The sequence below is a fragment of the Seriola aureovittata genome, chromosome 19, assembly GCF_021018895.1.
Source record: "Seriola aureovittata isolate HTS-2021-v1 ecotype China chromosome 19, ASM2101889v1, whole genome shotgun sequence".
NCBI classification, from domain to species: domain Eukaryota; kingdom Metazoa; phylum Chordata; class Actinopteri; order Carangiformes; family Carangidae; genus Seriola; species Seriola aureovittata.
The window spans coordinates 23110001-23137414 of NC_079382.1; the positions used below are offsets into that span (position 1 = coordinate 23110001).

The following is a 27414-nucleotide window of genomic DNA, read 5'->3' on the forward strand; positions in this document are numbered from 1 at the left end:
TATACACACACACACACTTGTACTGTACATAAACATACTGTACATGAGAGAAGAAACTTGAACACTCTCAGGCTTTGAGGGGGTCAAAACTATTTGCATGTATAAATATATTAGTGTGTGTATGTTTTACAACACTGACACAAACAAACAAACATGTAAATAAAGAAACGTAAACAAACATACCAGTGAATTTGTGAGTTTTGTATCTACACCTGAAGTGCACCTGTCCATTACACAAAAAGCTACGGTGGCCCTGAGAGATCAAAGCACTGCCACTTAAGAAAAATTGACATCACATACTCATGACACAACAGGAAGTGTTTCCAGGGAACACTAAAAAGTGACGAAGCCGGCTGGGACGCACTTGTTGTTCAATACTTTGTGACTTCTGAAGTTAAAAGCTTTGGATGTGTTAGCCTATAACACCCCGGCCTGGTTCATCAGCTTTTAGTGTCCCCCTGGAAACACTTCCTGTTGTGTCGTGAGTATCCGCAGCTCATGTGCTGTGTGTTGTTCAGATGTTTTCTGATTTTAACATAACAGATTCAAGCTGCTGCCATTTTATCCACATGGTTCCTCAGATCTTAACATTGATTCTGATTCTATGGACAAAGCAACTACAAGAACTGACTGAAAGTAAAACGACCCTGAAACAAGCAGGAAGTCTGGCAGAGCTCCTCAGACTACGTCCACACCACCACAATTTCAATTTAAAACGGCGCTTCAGACTAACACACATGAAAACAATGACTCATGTGCACTGAGCATGTGCGAGCCGGTGTAAACAGGAAGTAGATTGTCTCCTCTGCAGTAAATCCTCTGAAGGAGGAACAACAAAGACAGTTGTAGCATTAAAACAGGGAATGTAAGTGAACAACAGCTAACCCTAACCCAGAGTTTTCAAATTAAAACATAACCCCAGAGTTTTCAAAATAAAATATAACCCGAGAGTTTTCAGAATGGACGTTGCCTCAGACATTCAGGATCTGACACCAAATAACTTATATCACCTAAACTTGATGGACTGTGTATTTGAGAGGTGAAAGTTCTCTTACTGTTCATGTGACACCTGGAAACACTGCGATATTAAACTTTAACCTCAGGCCTAAAGCAGCAGAGACACACACGTCTCATGTCCAGTTACTTTGCTCTCAGAGTAACAGACACCATCAACACCGTCACCAAACCACCATCAGCATATTCATTTGTTTGTTCATTTGACTGAAGACGCTGCGTGCTGCACTCAGACCAGACACATGGGACATTTCATTTGAACCTGAATCAGAACACAGGTCCAGGTTCAGGTCTCTAATGAAGACTAAAGACCAAAGCACACACACAGCCATTAAAACACACAGACACTAAGACTGTAAGACTGGACATTCATATGAAGTGTAACACACACACACACACACTGTCTCTGCAGGTGTATGTGTGTGTCTGTACGTCCATCTAAAGAAGTACATTTGTTGTTCCTCAGTACAATGTTGATTTAATTTCACTTTACTTGAGTATTTACATTTCATGCAACTTTCATGCAGTTTTTATCATATGATTCATTAATGTTCATGAAACTTATTAACAGCTGATGTAGTTGTTAAAATGAGCTCTGTTTTTAAATACTGTTTAAATTTTAATGCATCCCATGTAATAATCTAATAATACAGAATATAATCATTACAACCTTCTGCATAATGAGTGTTTTTAGTTTTTGATTTTTACATTGTGTTGGTAATAGTTAAATTGTACATTTACTTCCAGTATTAAAAGTGTATTTTTATTCCTCTGTATTAAAGCTCCTCCAGTGTAAAGGTGTGTGTCCATGTGTAGTGTGATTATAGATCAGCTCTAGCTTCTATATTAATACTGTGAAAGTATCAAAGCCTCAGTCCACAGAGAAATGCACACAGCCTGTATTCAGAAACTGAGCCTTAAAACCAGCCGTCAGGACTTCTGGAACTTTGTGATGTCACAACAAAGCAGTCACCAAGCCCCGCCCACCTGGACCCACCATCCAAACCTTGCAGGATTTGGTTTCTCTGAGTGTTTTTACCTGAAATCTGCTTTATTTTTATTGGATCACTCAGAAAACAGTCAGCCAATCAGAAGAGAGGCTCAGTGCCTCCTCTCTTCTGATTGGCTCACAGACCTGTTGTTACTAGAGCTGCAGAGAGAAGCCTGAGAGAGGAGATGTAAAACTACACTGAGATGGTTTTGGTTCTTAAAACCACAAATATATCTTCTTATGGATCAACACTTCAAATAAAACACAGAAGAAGAAGAAACATGGAGCTGTATCTACCAGACCTTCAGTCTTCCTGCAGCTCTGAGACGTGATCACACATACTGCATCTGTGTCTATACTGTGTGTGTGTGTGTGTGTGTGTGTGTGTGTGTGTGTGTGTGTGTGTGTGTGTGTGCCACTGACATCGAGGCCCATCCTGTTTTGCTCTGAGAGAATACTACACATCATTGCATTTTATATTATAATGCATTCACAGTAGGCTGACCTCAGGTCAGTGCTGGTATAGATTTACTGTATGTACTTACTGTGTGTTAGTGTGTGTGTGTGTGTGTGTGTGTGTGTGTGTGCGCTCATGAGAGTGTGTGTTTGTGTGTAGTATATTTGCAAACATCACCACTGTGCAGCCTGTGCCTGGTTTAACTCTGATGTACACACTATGTATTATGTATGTCCACACACAGAAATATGAATTATGTACATGTGCAGCCTCTTATCTGTACACAGTCCTTCAACTGTTTAACTTCACATGACACAGGAAGTATTCCTGATTTCACACACACACACACACACACACACACACACACACACACTTGTTCTAACTAGGCCAGATAGATGTCTGTTCCCTCCTAAGCATTAACTGCACATTTATAATTCAGAGCTTTATTGTTGACTATCAGCTATCACACAACACAGACTCATTAACACACACACACACACACACACACACACACACACACATCAGGACTGCTGGTTATGAAACAGCTGTTGAGTGGAGGGCTCTGTATGTGTCTGAGCAGCGAGAGTGCGGCTTACATAAATACTTGATCATATCTGGATCGCTCTCAGTCTGAAAATATATAATCCGCCTTGTTAGGATCACTCACCACCAGGGTGGAGCGAGGGGAGGAGAGAGAGCGGCGGGGAGGGAGCGAGGGATCGAGGAAGAAAAGAAACTGTCACCGTTAAATGGATCCGGAGCCTAAAGCGCATCACTCCAACGCGTCGTCACTTTAACAAGATAAAGCCGTGTTAGCGTTCAGCGACTACATCTCCCATAAGGCTTTGTCGCCGCTCTTCATCTAAGGTTGTCGCGTCACATCGTGTTCGCATCATCTCGGCGAAACGGGAACAACTGAAAACTCGGGAACAGTCGCACACTATTCCAAGATGGCCGCCCCCACGAGTCAGAGCAGATACACAGAGATGAAGGGTCTAACCAACACTCTGCACGTTGTAGAACTCTTTAAAGGAGATTTAACAACTGTATGAGTGTGACATCTGTGTTGACATCTGTCCAGATGTTACCAAGAGAAAGTTCTGCTAGCTGTCAGACACTCCTCGTAGCTCCATCAGGAGAACACACACCACTGAGCTCCCAGTGTTTACATTCAGCCTCTAATGAGACCGACAAAACGAGCATTGTTTTAACTTTAACACAAGCAGGTGAGGAGGCAGGTGAGGAGGCAGGTGAGGAGGCAGGTGAGGAGGCAGGTGAGGACGCAGGTGAGGAGGCAGGTGAGGACGCAGGTGAGGAGGCAGGTGAGGACGCAGGTGAGGAGGCAGGTGAGGACGCAGGTGAGGAGGCAGGTGAGGACGCAGGTGAGGAGGCAGGTGAGGAGGCAGGTGAGGAGGCAGGTGAGGAGGCAGGTGAGGAGGCAGGTGAGGAGGCAGGTGAGGACGTCACGGAGTCAGCGGAGAACAGAGCGTAAACCGCTGCACGGAGGCCGTTTGTCTTGTGCGGCCGTTACGACCCCCCCACTCGCACTTCTTCTTCTTCTTCTTCTTTGTTAATGGGGAATATTAATTTCCTGTATTCCATCTTTGCTGCATTAATATTTGATGATTAAATATGACTGGGAGCGTCTCGCCCTCGTCTCCAGCCGGGCTCCGTCTCTCCGCCGTTTTACTCTCCGTCTCCACAGAAGTGGTTTATTTCCGTCTCCCTTTGTTTCTTTGTCTTCTACTTTTTTTCTTCCTCTCTGTCTGTGTCAACATGTTTCCTTTCCTCTGTCCTAACTCTCCCTCCCTCGTTTCCTAGTTCTTCCTCTCCTTGTTCATCTCTCTCTCTCTGTCTGTTTTCTCATTAGACGCCTCGTTGTCAGAGTTTGATTCTCTCTCTCCTTCTGTTCAGTCTGGTGGTTGCTGACTCCCATGAGGGGGAAGGCAGAACGCCGGATTCAGGACCGCACACTGGATGACCAGCAGCCAGCTGTGGGTGACTCAGCCAATGAGAAGTCAGCACGAGGACGACAGCGACTGAATCTGTGTTCAATTCTTCTTTTGTTTGTCAATTGATGAATCGATTGCACAACACGAAACCTGCTTACGTTTTCACTTCTGTCTTACGGCTCATTTACACTTGTCGCGTCATGAGACTGCGTCTGAGCAACAGGTTGTTGTGACATCATAGTTAGGTTTTGTTGCTAGGCAACATCTAGTGATGATGAAAAGTGTCGGTGATGTAGTATAAAGAGACAAAGTCCACGTCAGGAGGAGGTGGTGGTTGATGGATGAAAGTGGCACAGGAGAGCGCCGGTTCGATTCCTGTGTGAAACCACCTGTTTATGTTGTTTCTATTATTGTAACCATGACAACAGAGATCGTGTAATGTTGAGCCAGTAACTTATTTTAACCCAAACCACGACCTTTTCCTCAAGCCATGACCACCTCCTCCTGATCCGGTCAGACCACCTCCTCCTGTCTGTCTGTCTGTCTGTCTGTCTGTCTGTCTGTCTGTCTGTCTGTCTGTCTGTCTGTCTGACAGACTGACTGGAGACCAGTGGAGCAGCTGATGGTGTTTGTTCTCGGAGATTGTGTCCTGGCAAGTGTTGAGGTGTAAACTACAACCAGACAAGAGGACCTGTATCCACGGCAACCATGCCATCTCCAAGACCAACAGTTGTCTAGTACGCACATGTCCTCCCCCTCTTTCTCTCTCGCTCTCTCTCAATACACACACACACACACACACACACACACACACACTCATATATATATATATATCTGTATTTCTCTCTCGCTCTCTATCTCCTTATCTCTGCACACCATTCAAAAATTAAACTCTTCCTTATTCTAACGAAATTCACTGGTAAACTGACAAGAATGCACAAGTACAGACACTAACGTACACACACACACACACACACACACACACACACACACACACACACACACACACACACACACACACACGGGAGCATACCAACACTTAAAATGCATGGCCACACACAAAACTTTACATGCCTGCAAGCCTGCTCATAAAATAAAACACACACACACACACACACACACACACACACACACACACACACCTCTATAAACAACAGCGAGCAGCCAGTATCTTAGGAAGTGGAGCAGAGAAAATGCAAGGGCTGTTCTTTCCACTTTCCACAGCAGAGTTTCCCTACAGCAAAGCACCATGGGAAAAGCCTGAAACAAGGTGTTTCTGTGTGTCACATGTTTCTGACCAGTGTCACGGCCGCAGTGTTTTTCTATCATCGTCATTGATCGGCTGCTGATCGACTGCGCTTCACTTTTCTTTGTCGACACGTCGATAAAGCTTCATTTGATTGAACTGAGAGAGAGAGAGAGAGAGAGAGAGGGAGGGAGGGAACACTTTAGCCTCTGAGCCACAGGGGGGACCCAGTCGAGTGTTACGCAACCAAGCCATGCCAACACACACACACACACACACACACACACACACACACACACACACACACACACACACACACACACACACACAGAGACAGAGGCCAGCTGTCCCTGATTCCAGCAGTGAAAACTATCTCTGTGTATTTGTCTATCTCTGCTTCCCTGTCTTTCTCTCTCTTCCTCTCTCCTCCACTATCTCTCCATCTGCCTCCATCTCTCCCCGTCATTCTGTCAGCCCTGTTCTGTTCATGCTACGTGGCCAAAAGTATGCGGACACTCCTGTCCTGGCCTGGTTTTCATGGTTTGGATTAAAGGCCTCTCAGGTCCAGAGGAGGAGATCTGGATGCAACATGAGGGAGGGGTCCAGAAGGAAACCTGGTCCACGCCTCTGGACCTCCCTGAGGCTCCTGTCCCTGCAGCATGTTCAACATCAGAGATGAAACTGTATGAAAACGTAACATCACACACGTGATCAGTATCATCACGGTGCTGTTAAACTGTGCTGAAAAGATTCACAAAGTAAAAACTTTCACCAAGTTTTACAATGGAAACCACAAATAAATGATTAGTTTGTTTGTTTTCATTTCAACATAATAAGAAACTAATATCATGTCCAACACATCTGTATCACAGATGAGGACAAGGGACCAGTAGCAGTACCGGTCCCCACTTTGTAACAAGGGAACAGCAAATGTACTGTTATCATTGTTTTCCACGCTGTGACGTCTTCAGAGTACAGACACTGAGAACACACCTGTCACCTGCCCGGCAGGTAAAATACCACGGCTATGCTACATTCAGGGACGAAAGAGTGAGCTGCAGTCGCGAAATAAGTTTCAAAAACACATAGCTAGAGTTCCTGCCGTGGTTGTTCGTCTTCACCAGAACACTTGTCGTCTTCTCCAGATCTTGTGTTCACAAGGCCAGAACCACGTTTTGTGAGGTCACCGTGACCTTGACCTTTCGACCACAGTTACAATTAGAATTAAAATTCAAAGGTTAATTCTACTGTGAGACTGTAACTGTTTCATCTCCATTCAACACCTGGTGGAGAGACTGAGACCAGGACCGGAGGCTGGAACAGCAAACACTTATATGTTGAGCGTCCACATACTTTTGGCCACATCTCATTCTCCTGACTCTCTCTCTCATCACTTCACACACTCTCTCTTTCTCTCTCTCATCATGTCACTCTACAGGATCTCATGTTGCCCACGGCACCTGTCGCCCCCTGGGGGTGGCACACACACGCACACACACACACACACACACACACACACACACACACACACACACGCACGCACAAATTCTACAGAGACACACACTCGACTTGACTTACTTTGAAAAGGCGGTGTTCATTAATAGAAGTCTTGAAGTGTGTGTAGGGGGCTTCCCACTTATAACAAGGATGACACACACACACACACACATATATATATATCTATATATATATATACACACACACACACACACACACACAAATACCCGTATGCCAGCAACCTTCCCAGCAGGCTGAACAAAGACTGAGCACAAACCCTCGAGTTCACCCTCATTAAAGAGAAGCCTGCCTCTCTAACACACACACACACACACACACACACACACACACACACACACACACACACACACACACACACACACACACACAGCAGCAGCCGGCTGTGCAGGTACAGCTGACAACAGCGGCTGACGTCAGCCTCTAAAGGTTACCATAAACTTCCCTCAGTGGAAAACACAGCACAAAAAAAAAGAAAAAAAAACAGTGTTTACCCCAAACTTCTGTTCATTAAAATTAACGAGTCAAACCTCAAAACACAAAGGTTATCCCTGACTTTAATTACAGAAAATCAACACATACCTGATTCCTGCAGCGGGGAGGGAACACCTGTTACACTCCGCCATGACAGGAGCTCTGTGTGAAGAGACGGAGGAGCAGGTGAGGACACGGGTTTATGATGCTTCTGTTTTCATCACAATACACACACACACACACACAACACACACACACACACACACACACACACACACACACACACACACACAATGCTCCCGACAACCTGTTGCATGATGGTCTGTGGTTTTCTGTCCATATTCAAAGCAGAATTATTATCTATAGCTGCACTAAATAGATTCATGTTTTGGTCAAACTTCCCATGTGTCTGAGCTACCAAAGCCTCATGGGAACTGTAGTTGTTCACTGCTAACATCCTGTCTGCAGCTAACAGTGTAGGCTCCTGTCAGTTTGCCTTTTCATAGTGTTAACGGTACAAGTTCTGATCACGTTGGACGTTTTTCTTCTAGCAAACCAAATGTGTGTGAATCCGCAGCTGAAAATAGTCCCTGATAAAACTAACTGTTTACTCCTTATTAATTAATGTTTGCTAAAAGCTACAGTGTCCAGCTGTTTAAGGAAGCTCATTTTAACAATTAAACTTTAGTTTAACTTCCATTAGACAATTTCCATTAGGCTTTTTAATGAGCAACAGAATTCTGTGTTTATCACGAAATATGTGCAATTCAATTTTAGTTCATTTGTCCCCGCAGGGAAGAGTAAAGGACAAATAGTGTCGATTAAAACACACAACCAGTGCAACACAAACTGTTCACATTATAACAAACATGTGAAGAAACTACATCAGTGCAAAACAAAACCTGCAACAAGCAGTTTCTTAATAATATACATCAAAGAGACAGAAATCTGATGAAATATCAACCAGCATCTTAAATCTCTAAATATCACAATATGAGAGTGTCTGTCTGCCTGTCTGTCTGTGTGTCTGTCTGCCTGTCTGTCTGTCTCTCTGTGCGTCTGTCTCTCTGTCTGCCTGTCTGTTTGCCTATCTGTCTGTCTGTCTGTCTGTCTGTCTCTCTGTCTGCTTGTCTGTCTGTCTGCCTGTCTGTCTGTGTGTCTGTCTCTCTGTCTGCCTGTCTGTCTGTCTGTGTGTCTGCCTGTCTGTCTGCCTATCTGTCTGCCTGCCTGTCTGTCTCTCTGTCTGCCTGTCTGTCTGCCTATCTGTCTGTCTGTCTGTGTGTCTCTCTGTTCAGGCTTGCCCCATGAAGCTATAATTACGCGGGGCTGTCCCGGCGGACGCTCCAGTTATGTGTCTGTTTCACAGAAGCCCCTTTGGTCCCAGAGACATCAGGGGTATCCAGTTTAGTGTTACACACACACACACACACACACACACACGCACACACGCGCACACACGCACACACGCACACACGCACACACACACACACACGCACACACGCACACACGCACACACGCACACACGCACACACGCACACACGCACACACACACACACACACACACACACACACACACACACACACACACACACACACACACACACACACACACAGCTACACGGTCTATGATAAACAGCAGTGTGTCAGGGTTAGCGGGGCAGAGCTGTCAATCACAGGTACCTGCAGGTGACCACAGGCTGAAACAAGCGTCGCCTCAGAGAGAGTGTCAGATCTGAATCAGCCTCTCCAGCCTGGATACGTGTTTGGGAATTCTTACTCCAACTACCGGCCAATTTGAGCCTCATTTGAGTAAAGTCTTTTTCCGACACACTCTGGCATTAAATTCAGCTGTAACTCCCTGATTCCATTTCCAGCAAATTCTCAGACGCAAAAAGAAAGAACAGCTTTTTATCCATTTGAAAGATGATTTAGGTGTCGTCTGCAGCTAGGCGTCGCTCACAGTTTTTCCATCCACCTGTGAGAGAGACGATGAGCTCATCTGACTCTGTCCTGAGATCCAATAAGGTGAGAGAACCCAGACGGAGCCTTTATATCAAACCAATGTAACGACATATTTGGGTCAAGTTTGTGCTAAAGGAATATTCAACATCTATCTCGCATCTTTTCATAAAGGTTAGCGTAGTTAGCATCTTTTGATAACGTTAGCACAGTTGGCATCTTTTCATAATGGTGAGTGTAGTTAACATAATTTCAGAACGGTTAGCGTAGTATTTGTTTATGCTGTTTGTTAGCTTGTAAGTGGCCAGGCTAACAATTTTTCCTTGCCTCCAGGTTTTATGCTAAGCTAAGCTACTTTTCTTATGGCTAAATTACACAGACACGAGAGTGGCATCAGTCTTTTCATTTAACTCTCAGAAAGAAAAGAAAGTGAATATTTGTATTGGTCAAAATGGTGAACTGTCTCAGGACTGAACCGCTGCAGCCACCAGTCTTTACATTTAAAGTTTTACATCAAATTAACTCATTAAATATATATTTAAAACCCATTTCAAGCTTCACTCTTACACCTGTGAAATAAAAAGGGACAGTTAAGACTTTATTTTAACTCCCTGTTGAAAACAATGACGTTTACAGATCAAATTGCCCCGGACTTTATTTTGTGGAGGAACTCTTGCCTTCTCCTCCTCCCCCGAGCCGACAGGAGGAGAAGCTGCCAGGCTGGCTCTGTGTGTGCTTGTGTCAGTCAGTCAGCCAGCGGTTCGTTAACTAATTAGTGAGCTCGTTTATCTCATTAGGCTCTGATTGATCTGCCAGCTGACGGACTGGCAACCGAGCGCCCCTGTGTGTGTCTGTTGTACGTCAGATGGAGCGGGCTAATCGATATTAACAACACAGGGAAGAGTTTAACTGTTACGCAACCTCATTATCTGGCAGTGACTGTGCACCAGGGGAGGGGAGGTGGGGGAGGAGGTGGGGGGAAGGATTCCAGCGTTACACCAATGTCACCAGAAGGGCAGCCTTCCTGTTAGCGGCAGGAAATTAGCTCAGATAGCACGGCTAGCTGGCTGGCGCATTATATCTGATGGTGCACGACTGGACTCACAGAACTGTGTGTCCACCTGCCAGACACACACACACACACACACACACACACACACACACACACACACACACACACACACACACACACACACACACACACACACACACACACGCACACACACACACACACCTCTCAGGGCTTCCATACAGTAAGGTTTATCAACTGAAAGTTGTGGGAAATATTGAATATTTACATCTTTTTTAATGTAAATCAAGTCGAACTTTTTAGACATAACAGTAAAAATCTATTAAGCTAATAACTTAACAGCTCAAATCAGTATCGCATTAAACATCATTTTAATGTGATATTTTTTATTTTATTCAATAAAAAGTTGAAAAGTATAAAAATATTTATAAAAATTATTTTCTGGAAATGTTTTTTTTTTCATAAAATGTATTTATTTCTATTTAATAAAATAAATAATGCTGGTCCAAAAGTCATGTTGCTTACTGGTCAGTCCAGATATGATTGTGTTAATCAGAGTTGAAACAGTTAATTAGTCAATGGGCTCATTAAATTAAAAAATAAAAACTAAAACAGTGAGAATTGATCGATCATTTAAATCATTTATTGATCAAAAATACCAAACTTTCTGCCTCTTTGTTTAATCAGCTGATACTGAGAGTTGTCGCTGTTGTATTAGAGAACATCTGCTCTTACTTTTAATTCATTTTACTTTGTTTGTGCACATTCATCTGTAGAAATAAAAACGTGACAATTCTGCAGCAGCATGTTTTGATCTCGTCGGTAGTGTGTGTGTGTGTGTGTGTGTGTGTGTGTGTGTGTGTTTGCTTCATCCTCTCACACGTTCATGTGATTTTGAGAAACATCCACCCTTAACATCTTTTTTCAATTGCAGTGCATATAACTGTGATTTTCCATCGTGTCTGCACACTCATCTAAATCTGACTTCTGTCTTCATCAACTTGTTTTCGATCTTATTTTTCAGCTGCTGCTGTTTGTCAGACTCCGACCTCACTATGACTGAACTTCCTGCGAGAAATTGACTGAAGGAAAAAACAATCAGATAAAGGAGAGCTAGTCAGCTGACGAATCACCCGCCGCTTCCCGACAAAAACAAAACAAAACAGGTTGTTTACCACCAGAATGTGGATTCTGGACCCGGAAGACTTGAAACATGTCTGGAAAGCTTCATTAAGGCGGCGTGGGAATGTTTTTAAACCCAATCTTTATCTCTCTGAGGGGGAAGTCCCAGTAAAACCACAGCCCTGCACCTCTGGGTGGCAGCAGCTCTTACTGGGGCGGCTGGGATTGGAACCGGATCATCCTGCTTCTTCAGGCTGGAAACGCTGCAGTTTCCAGAACAGGAAGTAGAGCCGGCTTAGCCGACCAGTCCAACTATATGACATCAGGGATGGGGCGTACACACGTAGTAAATGATTACGTCGTCTTTTTCGGGTGACCGGTGAAATTTGTCTGAGGGAGGTGAAATGCATTATGGGAAATGTATTTAATTAGTTTTTTCTGCAGTTTTTGCCGTAAAAAAGGTTTTAAAGTCGCGGCTTGGGCAAAAGTTGACGACCTGAGTGAAGGAAACGATACTGAAGCAGATTACAGCAGTTACCTGGACGACACTGACTTCAACCTGCAAACCTGCTAACCAGCTAGTCAAGGCTCAGACCAGTCAGAGGAGGAGGAGGAGTTATCACTGTTAGCAACAGGAAAAGATTCACCTGATGCGACGCTTTTATTTCTCAGCCTCTGAAGCAGAAAGAGACATGAAATCAAAAACATGTGAGACCTGAAACCTTTGGCTTTCAATGTAAATCACTGCATTTAAAATAATGTTTATCAATATATTTTAAGAGATCAATAAACGTTTAAAAAAAAAGTTGAACTGAACTAAGAATGTTGAAATGTGCTTGTTTTTCCAGACATACACATATATTTAATTTCCAAGGCAAAGCCAGAGCTTGAGGTTTAAAGCTCCCACATGGTTTTTGTTTCATGTTTCTACCTGATTCAGAGGATGAGAAATAAAGGTTTTAGTGAAGGTCAAGTTTTTCAGACAGTCTCAGGTTTACAGGGAGACTGAATGGGTAAAAACATTAGTGACTCTCTACATTTAATTCAGTTTGACCCAGTGCATGTCAAGCGTAAGTCCCAGGACTGCTGACCTGATAAGACATATAACCTTATTTGACTTGAGTTGGCAGCTCGTTCTGGTGTGTGATCGACCGGAGTCGTCACATCGACATTATCGACATGAAACTCTCTCTGATCACCGGCTTTGTTCTGACGCCTCAAACAATCAGACTGCATCAATAAATTCCCACTCTCTCTGAGCAGTGAAGGCAGCAGCAGGAGACGACAGGTTAAAGGGGCAGTCCACCACTTTTACACCCCGACTTCAGTTTACTGGTCACAGAAAGTCCGGCTGAGTCGTCCTAGCAACCACAGCACAACCTCAGACCGATGTCAACATGATAGATATGTTCCAGACACAAAGCACATGCTTCCTTCTGCACATGCTCCATGACGCCACTGTATCCAGAGCAGCACCGCGGAGGTGAATCCAGGTGAAAGCCATTAACCTTCATCGATTCCTCTTATTAAATTCACATCGATCGCAGAGCAAGAGACGGAGAGGGAGGAGGACAGTCAGAGAGGAAGAAGTTTTAAACTCAGAGAAAACTCTGCGTCAGGTTTTAGTATTTTCTTCATTCAGTGTTCGTACATACACACACACACACACACACACACACACACACACACACACACACACATACACACACACACACACACACACACACACACTGACACACACACACACACAACACCACACACACACAACACACACACACACACACACACACACACACACACACACACACACACACACACACACACTAGTTCTGCCGGCCCGTTCACCTTTAGCTTTCCCTGTGATGCAACAGCTCAGTGAGGGCAAGGAGAGGCCAAACTGTAAAAATCTGGCTTTCCTCCTCCACACACACACACACACACACACACACACACACACACACACACACACACACACACAGACACACAAACACACACGGACACACAAACACACACAGACACACAAACACACACAAACACACACAGACACACAAACACACACAGACACAGACACACTGACACACACACACAGACACACACACACAGACACACACAGACACACACACACAAACAAACACACACACACACACACACACACACACACACAGACACACACAGACACACACACACACAGACACACACACACAGACACACACACTGACACACACACACTGACACACACACACACTGACACACACACACTGACACACAGACACACACACACACACACACATAGACACACACACAGACACACACAGACACACACACACAAACACACACACACACACACACAGACACACACACAGACACACACACACACAGACACACAAACACACACACACACAAACACACACACACACAGACACACAAACACACACAGACACACACACACACACACACACACACACACACACACACACACACACACACACACACACACACACACACACACACACACACACACACACACACACACACACACACACACACACACACACAGACACACACACACACACACAGACACACAGCGTCCTGCATTGCCACTGCAACATTCAGCATCAAATATGCATCAAATTATATAAGAGCCTGTTATGTAACAGACTCGATCCCCTTCTCTCCCCCAGTGTGTTTCATGCTGAGGTCTGTGGCTAATGAAGCATCTTAGGGGTAAAACACAGAGACGGGGGGGGGAGCTAAATATAACTCCTCTGGCCCTGAGCAGCATCTGAGAGGAGAGGAGAGGAAACGAGGAGAGGAAAGAGGGGGACGAGTATAAAAGTAAAAAACAAAAAGATGGAGAGACAGACCAAACTTTCCCTTGATACACAGAAGATCATGCGATATGATCGAAAGCTCCAGAACAGCTACTGAATGAAATGACTGTTTAGTCAACGACTGTTTTAAGGAATGAACTTTCCAACTTCTTGAAGTGTTCAGGGACAAAGAGAAAACAGGTAAATTTGAGAATTTGTGTGTGTGTGTGTGTGTGTGTGTGTGTGTGGTGTGTGTGTGTGTGTGTGTGTGTGTGTGTTCTGAAGTGTTGTTGTTGTTGTTAAGCTCTCGAGGATCTTAAGCGTCACGTAGCATGAAGCTAAACTTCACAGATGGGAAAGATTCCTCTGTTCTCGCCAGATTCCTAGTTCAGCTCCGACCATCAGGCCCGAGCAGCTACACACACACACACACACACACACACACACACACACACACACACACACACACAGCCTAAAAAAGCAGCAGCACCCCACGGACAAAAGCACAGCACATTTAGCCCAGCGCTGTGCCACCACAGATCGGCCTCTCTGCCCGGCGCTGGAATCCACGGCTCTGACATTTCTGCGGCCGCAAACCGAACGGGAAACCTTTAATGGCCTGAGGTCGGGCCGGGAGAGAGATGGAGATAAATTACAGTGTTTGGTTTGTGAGGAGAGAGAAAACCGAGCGTGAGTGTGAGCGGGTTCATGTGCAGAGTGTCTGACTCCGTGTGTCTTTGTTTAAGCATGTCCATATTACTGTGTGTGTGTGTGTGTGTGTGTAAATATATATATAAATAACAATAAAACAAACAACATCACAAACACATACAAATGATGTGAAATGTGACTGTTGCACTTTGGTCCTGCTGCAGAAACTCTAATCCTGGACATCAGTTAATGCAAAGACCAGGTCGACAGGTGAGTCTCACTGACAGATATTATATATTAATACTGTGAAAGTATCAAAGCCTCAGTCCACAGAGAAATGCACACAGCCTGTATTCAGAAACTGAGCCTTAAAACCAGCCGTCAGGACTTCTGGAACTTTGTGATGTCACAACAAAGCAGTCACCAAGCCCCGCCCACCTGGACCCACCATCCAAACCTTGCAGGATTTGGTTTCTCTGAGTGTTTTTACCTGAAATCTGCTTTATTTTTATTGGATCACTCAGAAAAAAGTCAGCCAATCAGAAGAGAGGCTCAGAGCCTCCTCTCTTCTGATTGGCTCACCGACCTGTTGTTACTAGAGCTGCAGAGAGAAGCCTGAGAGAGGAGATGTAAAACTACACTGAGATGGTTTTTATATCTTCTGATGGATCAACACTTCAGATAAAACACAGGAAAATATTAAAATATATTAAGTTCTAGAACCTTTTAACTTGCCACACTTGGTCAGGCTCTGAAGTTGCAAGCATTATATATATTTACATATATATACATATATATATATGTATATAAATTGGTTCATCATTTATCAAAGAAGAAGTATCTGCTTCTAGGAACTTGTGCTGGACAAATTTCACTTTTTCGATCATTTAATAAACTAAACATTGAATCAATTAATTGTGAATTGACAGATTTGACAGATACAATCTTAATGCATTTCATAAAAATAAACACTCAACTAAAACTGATGCAGTCTAATGGTTGTAATGTTGAAACAGTTTTAGAGACGTGCTGATTCTACTTTACGTTCATTTTGATGCTTTATACTATATATTTAGTCGAACTTCACTGGTTCTGATGCAGGTGGAAATAATATTAAAAACCCCCTAACTCCAACTCGAGCCCCTCCCCTCATATAAAACCTGCAGGTACGTCTTCCTCAGGCCTTCGTCTTACCTGCATCGTGAGCAGAAACGTGTCAGAGCTGTCTCCCTTCTCCCAGCAGACATTCACACTCATCACAGCAGGACAATCACAGGTGTAAGAGGGACTCACCTGACAGAGCTGAGCCCTCGTTAATGAAATTTGCTTCACCTTTGCATTTCCTGCTACGACTCGTCCAAATGTTTGGTGTGAAAAGAGTCGACGAAGTCGCGGCTAAACTTCCTGCATCATCATTACACCTGTACCTGGCCTCAGATATAACAGTGTGAGTATTTGGAAGTGAACAGCATCCAGGTGACTCACAATGTGATCTGCTTTCATGCCAACAATCATGATTTAGGAAGGGACATCTCCATATTTACATCTTCTTTTTTTTTAAATGAGACGTATCTGAATATATTTGCATACATATTTCTGGCCCTCGGCTGAACGTGTCTGCGTTTAACATCCAGTGGGAATTAGATCGACGCAGCACAGAGCAGAAAACTGCACTGACGACATTAAGACAGTCTAACGAGAGATCACACACACAGACGGCTGACAGCTGCTTCTGATCCTCCTGTGTAGCTGCAGTTAACAGAGAGGTCTAATATCACCCAGTTGTCAGCCAAATCCTGTCAGCCTGTGTGTGTGTGTGTGTGTGTGTGTGTGTGTGTGTGTGTGTGAGTGGAAACACACATCAGGTGCTTTCAAAACAAACAGTGAATATATCCAAGTGTCGTCTCATTTTCGCCTCGTGCTTCATCAGTTAAAAGAGCGAGAGCGAGGAGAGAGACGGTCCGACTGACAGCTGAGAGGAAGAGGAGGATCTGTTTTTGAATTTTAGGATTTTTTTTTATTTTGCAGCGTCGAGATGAAAGAGGAGGGGAGGAGGAGGGAGATGACAGAGGAGAGGGATAGAAGAAGAAGAAGAAAGGATACGGGACAGAAAAAAAGGAGAAGTTTGGAAAAAGGAGAACATACAGGAGAGGTTGAAGAGAAAGTAAAAGGGGGAGAGAGAAATGAGGAGAATGAAAGGAAGAGGAAGAGAAAAGGAAGATGTAAAAGAGATGACAGAGGAGAGGTTAGAAGAAGAAGAAGAAAGGATACGAGAGGAAAAAGGGAGAGAGGAAAAGGAGGAGAGAAGGAAAGAGAAGAGATGAAGGAAAGGAAACAAGAGGACAGAAGACAAGAAAGAGAGGAGGACAAACTGCTGGAGGAAAGGAGGGAGGGCGGGAGAGATGAAGAGATAGAGGAGGAGAAAAGAAAGTAGAAAAGAGGAGAAGCAGGAAGAAAAGAGGAGAAGAAACAAGAGGCAAAAAACCAAAGAGAGGACAGCAGGAGGACAGAAGAAGAAGAAGGGAGCGGAAAGAGGAGAGGAGCACTTCAGAGAGGAGACGAAGAGGGAGGAGACGAGTCGAGACAGGATGAGAACAGAGAGGAGAGGGGGATGAAAGGGAGGGGAGGACTGAACCCAGGGACAGATAGACAGAGCTTTGAAGAAGAGGAGGAGGGGAGGAAGGAGGGGGGGGGGATCAGAGTGAGCGAAGGATGAAACAGGAGGCGAAGGGACGGAGATAGAGAGGAGAGGGAGGCAGAAGAAGAAGGAGAAGGAGAAGAAGGAGAGAGAAGAAGAAGGAGAAGAAGGAGAAGAAGGAGAAGAAAAAGAAGAAGGAGAAGAAGGAGAAAGAGAAGAAGAAGAAGGAGAAGTGAGGGCTGAATTCTTCTATGATTTGTGGGAGTTTTAAATTTCTGGAAGACATTTTCTTTATTTTAAATTTCTCACACGTCCACTTATCACATCTGTCACCAAGAGGAAACGGCGTGTTTTTCAAACCATCAGTGAGGAGAATCCGTGTGGACGTGGAGAGACGTGGAGAGACATGGAGACAGGCCGAGTTTCAAAGGCCGACGAACAGACAGACGCAGGGTCCAGGAGTTTGCGGGAAAGCGGCGAGCTCAGTGACTGTGGCGCCGGTAATCGACTGTGACAGCTCCACGTAAAAAAATATTCAGATATGAAACCTTAAACACGAGGAGACGATGTTTGCCAGCAGCTTGTCAGTAAGAGAGCGGGAACAATTACAGTTTAGTCGTGGAAACTCCTGAAGACTCTCCTGAACTAATCAACTGCTCTATAATCAATAATCACTGTATAATCTCCAATATATGAAGAGCTGCAGCGATTAAAGCTCCATGTTTCTTCTTCTTCTGTGTTTTATTTGAAGTGTTGATCCATCAGAAGATATAAAAACCATCTCAGTGTAGTTTTACATCTCCTCTCTCAGGCTTCTCTCTGCAGCTCTAGTAACAACAGGTCAGTGAGCCAATCAGAAGAGAGGAGGCTCTGAGCCTCTCTTCTGATTGGCTGACTGTTTTCTGAGTGATCCAATAAAAATAAAGCAGATTTCAGGTAAAAACACTCAGAGAAACCAAATCCTGCAAGGTTTGGATGGTGGGTCCAGGTGGGCGGGGCTTGGTGACTGCTTTGTTGTGACATCACAAAGTTCCAGAAGTCCTGACGGCTGGTTTTAAGTTTCTGAATACAACATAAGACCTTAATCAATCAGATTCATTGATTAGTTGATTGGCGAAAAAAAAAAAAATCAAATAATCGTTTCAGTCGTTTTTCAGGGCTTTGAACTGTCGAGTCAACTTGAGTCATGGGAAAACTGTGACATCTTTTTTAAATTAATCAGCAGATGGATCAATAATAAAAAATAATCACTTGTACTTCTTCTAGTAGAGCCTCAGAGTTTTGATGCAGAAGTAGTTTTATTTTGGTGTTTGATCATCTAGAGCAGTGGTTCCCGACCTGTGGACCATATCCGGCCACTTCCTGTCCTTTCAGAGTGACCTCAGAGGTCGAGGACTGACCGGGTTTGATACCTGCCCGACAGAACCTTGTATTTACCACGGAGCTGCTTCCCTCTCCGGCTGATTATCACTGGTGAAAAACAAGAGCCTTGATACAATTTGTCCTTTGACTTCACTTGTACCAGCTCCTGTTGAGGATGTAGCTGCAGGGCAGAGAGCGATCACAAGCCGCAACATCCTGCTTTCTTTCACGACTCTCGACCACCGTTTGAATCTGTTGTAACTAAATCCACAGACCACAATCCTCTGTCAAACAAGAGGCACCAGCTCAGGGACTATTCCTTAAAATACCTCCCGTGAAAACTTCAGTTTATCTTAAAAAACGCCAAACGAGCAGCAGCTTTGATTTTAGCTCGACCGCGATGGATTTCAGAGTTTATCCAGCCAGAACTTCAAAGCTTTTTACTGTGTAAGATATAGGGGGGGGGGGGGGGGGTGTCAACCTACAGAGCAGCATTTAATCCTCTGACTGGAGTCAAAGTAAGAAGAAACATGTTTGAATGTCTCTTCTTCAACTTTACTGGTCCACATATTCAAATCGAAAGCCTCAGCCCCCTGGTGTTGGTTAATGAAGGTCCCTCAGAGGGGAGGGGGGGGCATTAGACTTACATTTACCCCTCCCTCATCCAGGTATTATATGTATAACATACATTTCTCCACACTTAAACACTTGTGACTGCCGAGGAGACAGACTTAAAAAAAAAAAAGAGTGTTTTCAGGTCGCGTCAGATTTACTTCCTCTCTTTAAAGTGCTAATTCTTCACCCGGCGAGGCCAGCTCTCGGCGCTAACCGGCGTTAGCATGTGCTAATCCCCCCACCCACCCCTCCTCCGTCATATGACGGACGGGAGGCGCGAGGTGCTAGCCAGCTGTGCTAGCTTTTAAGCCCTAATACCCTGAGAGTGAGTGAGCTAGCGGCGGAGCTAATCAGTCTTAATGCCACGCATATATAGAGTTAGCTCCGGAGATGGCTAGCTGCTGTAGCGGTGGCTAATCCGAGCAGCTGCAGGAACGAGCCCAATCCCCCCCGATTTCCCAAATATGTCAATTTTTAGAAACTGCAGCATGAGATTAAGATTAGAAGAAGAGAATAAAAATAGAGCAGAGGAGAGGACACAAGAGAGGAGGAATAACGAGCTGCTCTGAGCACTAACATGTTATTTAGGAGGAAGCACGTGATCTGAAGCTCCGACTGTAAATCTGCTAAATCTTTCATGTCAAAGAGACGTGAAGAGGAGGTGGAGAAAGGAGGTAAAAAAGAACAGGAAAGGAAATGAAAAAGGAGTGGAAACTGAGGAGGTGAGATGTTTAGACCATTTCCCTAGTTTTACTGGGTTAAAGAAACTGTCTGAGACACACACCACGGCTCTTCAGAGCGTCGACTTCCTGCTCGAGGACAGGAAATGAAGTCATGCTGGTGTGGGCACAGAAATATCTCGCTGCCTCTTATCTTTAAGTGCATGTGTGCGTCTGTACAAGTGCTTCAAACTGAAGCACCTGCTGCTCGCTCGCTCGCTCTCTTCGTCAAGAAAATCACAGCCTTCAGTTGGACCCCTCCTCCTCCTCCTCCTCCTTTTCCACTTCCTCCCGCTCCTCCTCCTTCCGTCCATCACATGTTTCAAGCCTGAGAGCAGCCAGGGCGCTGACATGGACCACAACCTCTCTCTCTCTCTCCCTCTCCCTCTCTCTCCATCTATCCATCTTTCTCTCAGTTTCAGGCAGGAAGCCACCGAGTGGCACAGCAGAGGCGAGCCACCTGTTCCTCCCTGGCAGAGGAGATCATGGAGAGATGGAGGGAGTGATGAAAAGATGGAGGCAGGGGGAAATGACAGAGGAAGAGGCGAGGGAGGGGAGGAGAGGAGGAGGAGGAGGGAGACATAGCAAACATCAGAATAGGAAGAAGCTGAAAGGAAGGAAAAGGGAGAAAAAGTAAAAGAGGAAACAATAAAGGAAAAGAAAGATGGATGGATGACAAAGGTATGAAATAAGAGAGTAGAAGAAGAAAGGAGAGAAAGAAGAGAAAAGAAGGGGAAAGAAAGAAACAAAGATGGAGGACAGGATGATGAAAGGGGCAGAAGAAGAGATGGAGGGAGGTATAGTGAGGGAAGAATGGAGGGGGATGAAAGAAAACCGTGGCTGAAGGGAAGGAAAAGAGGGGATGGGAGAAGAAAGAAAAGACTGGAAGGAGTTAAGAAAGAGAAGAAGAGAAAGGGATGAATGATGAGGGAAAGGAGGAAGGGACGGAGGAGAGATAAAGGAAAGGAAAGATGAGAAAAAGTCAATTGGAAACAGATACAGCGAAGGATAAAATGTTCGAGAGGGAGAGGAAGATTAAAGGAGGTATAAGAAAAGGAAGGATGAGAGGGAGGAAAGGATGGAAGGATAAGGAGGAGGGAACAAAAAGGAGAGAGGACAGGAAAGAAAAGACTGGAATAGGTAAGAGAGAGAGAGGAGGGGAGGAAGGGGGGAGGAGAACGTAAAGGAGGGATGAGAGTGAAAAAGAAAAGGCTGAAAGGCACTGAAGACGAGAGAAGGTGGAGGAGGTGACGGCACCTAATTACAATACCTCCCCCTCCCTCCCTCCCTCTTGACCTTGTCTTCCCTCCATTCATCACTCCATCCCTCCTCCCACAAACATCCTGTCTTTCTGTGAATGATTGTTCAGAGGTCAGGTGTATGAATGAGGGAGGTGCAGTTCGTCTTCAGGCTGCATCAACAATATAATGTAAATACAAACATACAAACATTTAAAACTCCACGTTTTAACATCATGTTCTCACTGTTATTGTGTTCTACCTTTAACACGTGAGTTCGTTCTACTGCTTCTATTTCTTCCTGTTCAACACTGTTTATCACGTTTGAGAGTGTTGAGATCAAACATCGACCTCCAGGTTGAAACATGAAGCATCAACATGAAGAACCAGCAGCTGCAGTTCCTCTAACGACCACTAGAGTCTGGCTCCAACAGTGAGTCAGTCCCCATAGACTCCCATGTTAAAATGTCCAACTTTACAGCAGAAATAAACATGTTTACAGCCTGGTACAAAAACTGTTTTGGTCTCTAGAGCTGATTTCCTCCTTCATGACACCTGTTTATGTAACTCACCTGTTTATATAACTCACCTGTTTATATAACTCACCTGTTTACATATTATTAAGGACTAAAGTTATGGAGGATTGAGGGCGTGGCCTCTTTGAGTGACAGGTCGGTGAGCGTACGTTTGCCGGCTCCACCCATGCCCCTCCTCTTTGCCCATTTTTGGAATAGCTGGCAGTTAAGAGGCGGAGTCAGACACTGCCAAGATGGCGACGGTGGAGCAGCTCACTCTGAGCTTCAGCAACCTGTGGGTAACGTCACGGCGGCGATGGCCATCTTTGTTTACAGTCTACGGTTGAGATGTACCAACACCATGTTTTACGATACCGAGTAACCGATCCGATGCCATTGCATTAAAAATATTTGAACAGCTGGTATCGGATTGTATTCACCGACACCTGATGTGGTACTTTAGGAAGTATCAGAACAACTCTAGAGTTCCTATATTTATTACTTATCTTTTTACTGTTGCTTAGTATTGTTTAATCATGAGTGTTTACTTCTGTTTGTTACTGTTTGGGATGAAAACAATGAGTCTGGCACTAATGGTCGTTCATGATGACCTTTGAACTTTGACTGATGAAGGTCTGCGGTCGGTTTGAGAGACAGACTCTGACTGTGTCTTAAATCTGACAAACAGTCAGACTTCAGAGAGACTGAATTCATCTGTTTAGTTCTTGACTATCTTAAGACGGACTGTGGTGCTATGAATTCTGGGTAAATTGAGACTTTTTCCAATATAAAAAAATGGGCGACCGAGAAACCGCATCCAACCTCTGAGCTCCGTTCACCTTCAGCAGAACATGTTTATCTTCAGGAAGAATTCAACAGTTACAGGACGTTTTACTGAAGAGAAATAAAAAGAAAATGGCTGCCTTCTCTAAAACCTGTTTCCCTCCTCTATGGGAGCCATGTCTTCCTGTTACTTGTTGTTGGGTGCTACTGATCAGGGTAGGTGTCATTGATTGTTACCATGGTAACATTGGTCTTAGGCCTGAGTTAGCCTGGAGGTAAAGTGTCTAATGTTTCCTCTTAAAATGAGTCAGTGTGTATTTTAGTGAAACAGTCTGACTGACATCAGACCAGCACTACACACCTGTCTGACGTATCTGTGTGAAACTGCCCCCTGACTAATTGAGTCAGTACAACCTGTTGCCACCTGTCCACTGATGTTTCCATCTGTTTTTTATTTCTTCTCCCCTTTAACTGATGTTTTTCTAAGATTTAGTCGTGTGTGTTACATTTCACTAAAACAAGGATCCACCGCTTGGTTCCAGACTAAACTGTCTCCACACAGAATCTTCAGCACAGACATTCATGGATACTCCATTATTATGCAAATGACTCTGATGCGTATCTGACTCTTTGTTTAGCAAACATTTAAATTTGTGGCCACAAACTGCTGTCGTTCCCATCAGCCTCGTCTCTACTGTTATCTTTAGCATGCTAACACGCCACAGGCTCTCACCGCCGTCTTCCTCACTCAAACCAGCTAACATTAGCATGTTACCACTGTCATTATGAGCGTGTTTTCATGCTGACCTCACAGAGCTGCTAGCATGGCTGCACTCTGTTAGCACTGTTTATTAGCCTCTGTGTGTGGAGACTGCGGCTGAGTGGAGAAGCAGGTAAACCACCAAGTACACACATGTGCACACACTAACACTGACACTGATTACACATGCACTGACCCACGCAAATACACACGCAGACATACACTTCTTATGCAGAGCATTGACTTACTCACACACACACACACACATATATATATATATATATATATATATAGAGCATGTACAGGAAATGTGCAGCCTGCAGAAGCAACAAAGCGTAATTTGCATGAGGAACGATGCGGAAGTGAAACCAAAGCTCCTTATTGTGCTGCACGGTGCTCTGACACACTGCTACACTCTCTGACTAACACACACACACACACACACACACACACACACACACACACACACACACACACACACACACACACACACACACACACACACACACACACACAAGCATTCACACGCGTTATGTGAGGACACTTAACCATTCATAATCCTCTCACTCTAACCCCAATTTAAACCTGATTCTAACCTGAACCCTAAAACTAAGTCTAACCCTCACACACACACACACACACACACACACACACACACACACACACACACACACACACACACACACACACACACACACACACACACACACACACACGCTGCTTTCCCTGCGATTTGAATGAACAAACAAAGAGGCCACTGGACTTCTGGGTACCTGGAGGAAATGAGAACCAAACTAACTGCAGTTGTCGCGGCAACAGTCATACTCCATAATGCCATTCAAATTCTGCTGCTCTGTTATCTCTCTCACACACACACACACACACACACGAACAAACACACACACACATTTAGAACAAGGAAGAGGGGGGAGGGAGGGAGGGAGGGAGAAGATGCTCACCCAAAGGCCATTCATTTAGACACAGCTGCTCGTCAATACACATGATCATCATCATTTCGTCCTCTGTGTGTGTGTGTGTGTGTGTGTGTGTGTGTGTGTGTGTGTCTGTGTGTGTGTGTCTGTGTCTGTGTTCGTACAACTCCCTCTCCATGTGATGCTGTCAAGGGCACAGCTTGCATCCGTCGTACCAAGCCGTGGTCACCATGGCAACAGAACATACACACGCTTCCTCTTCTTCTTCTTTTTGTTTTTACTTTCTTTATTTTAACATACTAGTGTGTGTGTGTGTGTGTGTGTGTGTGTGTGTGTGTGTGAGAGTCACTTCCTGCTCAGGTTTTTAACCAATCAGTGAACAGGGATCGACGTGAGGCTCTCAGTGGCTTTCTGTCCACTACTGTTTTGTTTTTTTTTTCATTTTCAGTGTACTTCTCAATGTACCAACTCTGTGGTTACCATGGCGCCCGTATCCATTTGGTCCCCAGTCCCTCCCTCTCGCTCTAACTCTCTTTTTTCTTTTTGTTATTTCACTTCATTCATTGGCATTATCAGCTGTTTTTCATGTTTTTTTAATGTCGCTGCTGCTCAGCTGTTCAGTCGCTTCTCTCTCTCCCTCTCTTGATTTATTTATTCGTCTTACAGAACCGGACTGTCCGTCTGTCTCCGTCTGTTGTTGCATGTTTACTATTAAAGGAATAACCTGAATAAATGAGAGAAGAAGAGCTTGATGTTTCACTGAGCGGTGTGATGAAGGTGTGAATCTAATGCTGTGATTTATTATTATTATTATTATTATTATTATTATTATTATTATTATTATGAAAGAGAGTGTGTCGAGTGACCATAAGGTTCAATATGTGTAAATGTCTCTATGATCATGTGCAGGAGAGAGATGGTAATGAGGAGGACAAACTGGGAGAAAAGCTGCACAGTGATCATCAGCCTTCATCACATGTTCATTTATCAATACTCATCTTCATCACTAATCAACTTACAAATGATCAATTATTTTTACTTTCTGCCATAGTCTCTCTCTCTCTCTCTCTCTCCTACTTCGGAGCAGCCGTTGACATTTGTCACGTTCGATGTCCTCATTACCCACCTAACACACTGTAGCATGTGCACAATCTGCAAGCACTGACGCACATCCTGTGTGTGTGTGTGTTGTGTGTGTGTGTGTGTGTGTGTGTGGTGTGTGTGTCCGTCAGTACACAGAAATAGATCATGCAAAGCAGAGATTACTATCTACACCTCAAAGCACAAACGTGTGGGCCTTTAAACTTCATAGTGTCACACACACACAAACACACACACACGCACACACGCACACACACACAAACACACACACACGCACACACAGTCGTGGGTGAGAGCACATTTAGAGGAGGGAGTGATGTGAGAGTGAGGGGGGAGACAGAGAGACAGGGCAGCGTTTGGATGACATCGTTCATCTCATCCTTGATACGAAGCCGTCTATGGCACAGGAAGAGGAAGTGACACGGCTGACGCACACCCACGCACACACACACACACACACACACACACACACACACACACACACACTGTACCTGGTTATAAAGGACCTCACTGAACTTCTCAGGTGTGAAATATGACCTAAATTTCTGAGTTTAAAAAACTGACTTTCAACCTTGACTTCATGAAATCTGCATTAATGATTATTTATCAGTGTAAATATTGAACAGGTCATTTAATGTCACGTGTTCTACCATCGCTTCATGTCTGATTCTTCTGATGAAGCCGGCATCCACTTCACTTTGTTGTTTCAGAGTGAAACAACCGATCGGAGAAAGGTGAAGGATGATACTGGAGTATTTTGTCATAGCAGATTTTGTCTAGATTTGAATGCGATTCGGAGGAAATCTTTGCTAATGATCATTATCAGCTCAGTAGAAAGTTTCCTCTGTTATCGTGGTGTCATCTCTTAACAAACCCAAGAAAAGTGACGTATTTTCTAATTTTATTAAGATGCTTTTCTCATTTTTTCATATTATAAAGACAAATATTTCTTGTTCTTAGTGCAAATGATTCAGTTGTAACAAGAAATGTTGTTATAACAACAAATTATACTGTGATATTTTCTTATTACCACCTAAAATCCTTGATCTGATTGAAATAAAAACATTTTTAATAATAACGAAATGAGAAACTTTGATTTGTGCCGTTAGAACAAAAAAACTTCCTGTTGTAACAAGAAACTGAGCAAATATTAATTTTTATTTTCATCATTGCATCAAACTGTTTGACATCACGCAGCTTCACAGTTTCTTCCTCTTCACCCTGAAGATGAAATGATTATATAATATAATAAACAGCTGCAGAGTCTCTGCTGCGGAGCAGAGTTACACTCCAGCACGTTACAGAAACTTTACATGTTGGCAGAAGCTGCTGTTAAAGTGAGCTTTTTCATTTACACTCCCGGCCGAGGTGATACCTCCGGTAACGAAGCTGGCCGGTTGCCCCGGCAACCAGCCGGGAAAAAGCAGCAAGAGTAATTCTGGTTAAATGAATACAGCTCAACTCTCTGCTTGTCTTGCCGTCTGTTTCTCTGTGTGAGCCTCTCTCTTTCTCTCTCTCTCTCTCTCTCCT

The 27414-nt window shown here is 44.2% G+C and overlaps 1 protein-coding gene across 4 annotated transcripts in view; it reads right to left on the reverse strand.

Moving 5' to 3' along the window:
- Nucleotides 1-27414, reverse strand: part of hivep2a (HIVEP zinc finger 2a) — a 113096-nt gene that overhangs the window by 68613 nt on the left and 17069 nt on the right. For all 4 annotated transcript variants that reach the window (XM_056405080.1, XM_056405082.1, XM_056405078.1 and 1 more), the window contains one exon: nt 7758-7811. The gene's annotated coding sequence lies outside the window, so the exon portion shown is untranslated. The remainder of the gene's footprint in view (nt 1-7757; nt 7812-27414) is intronic.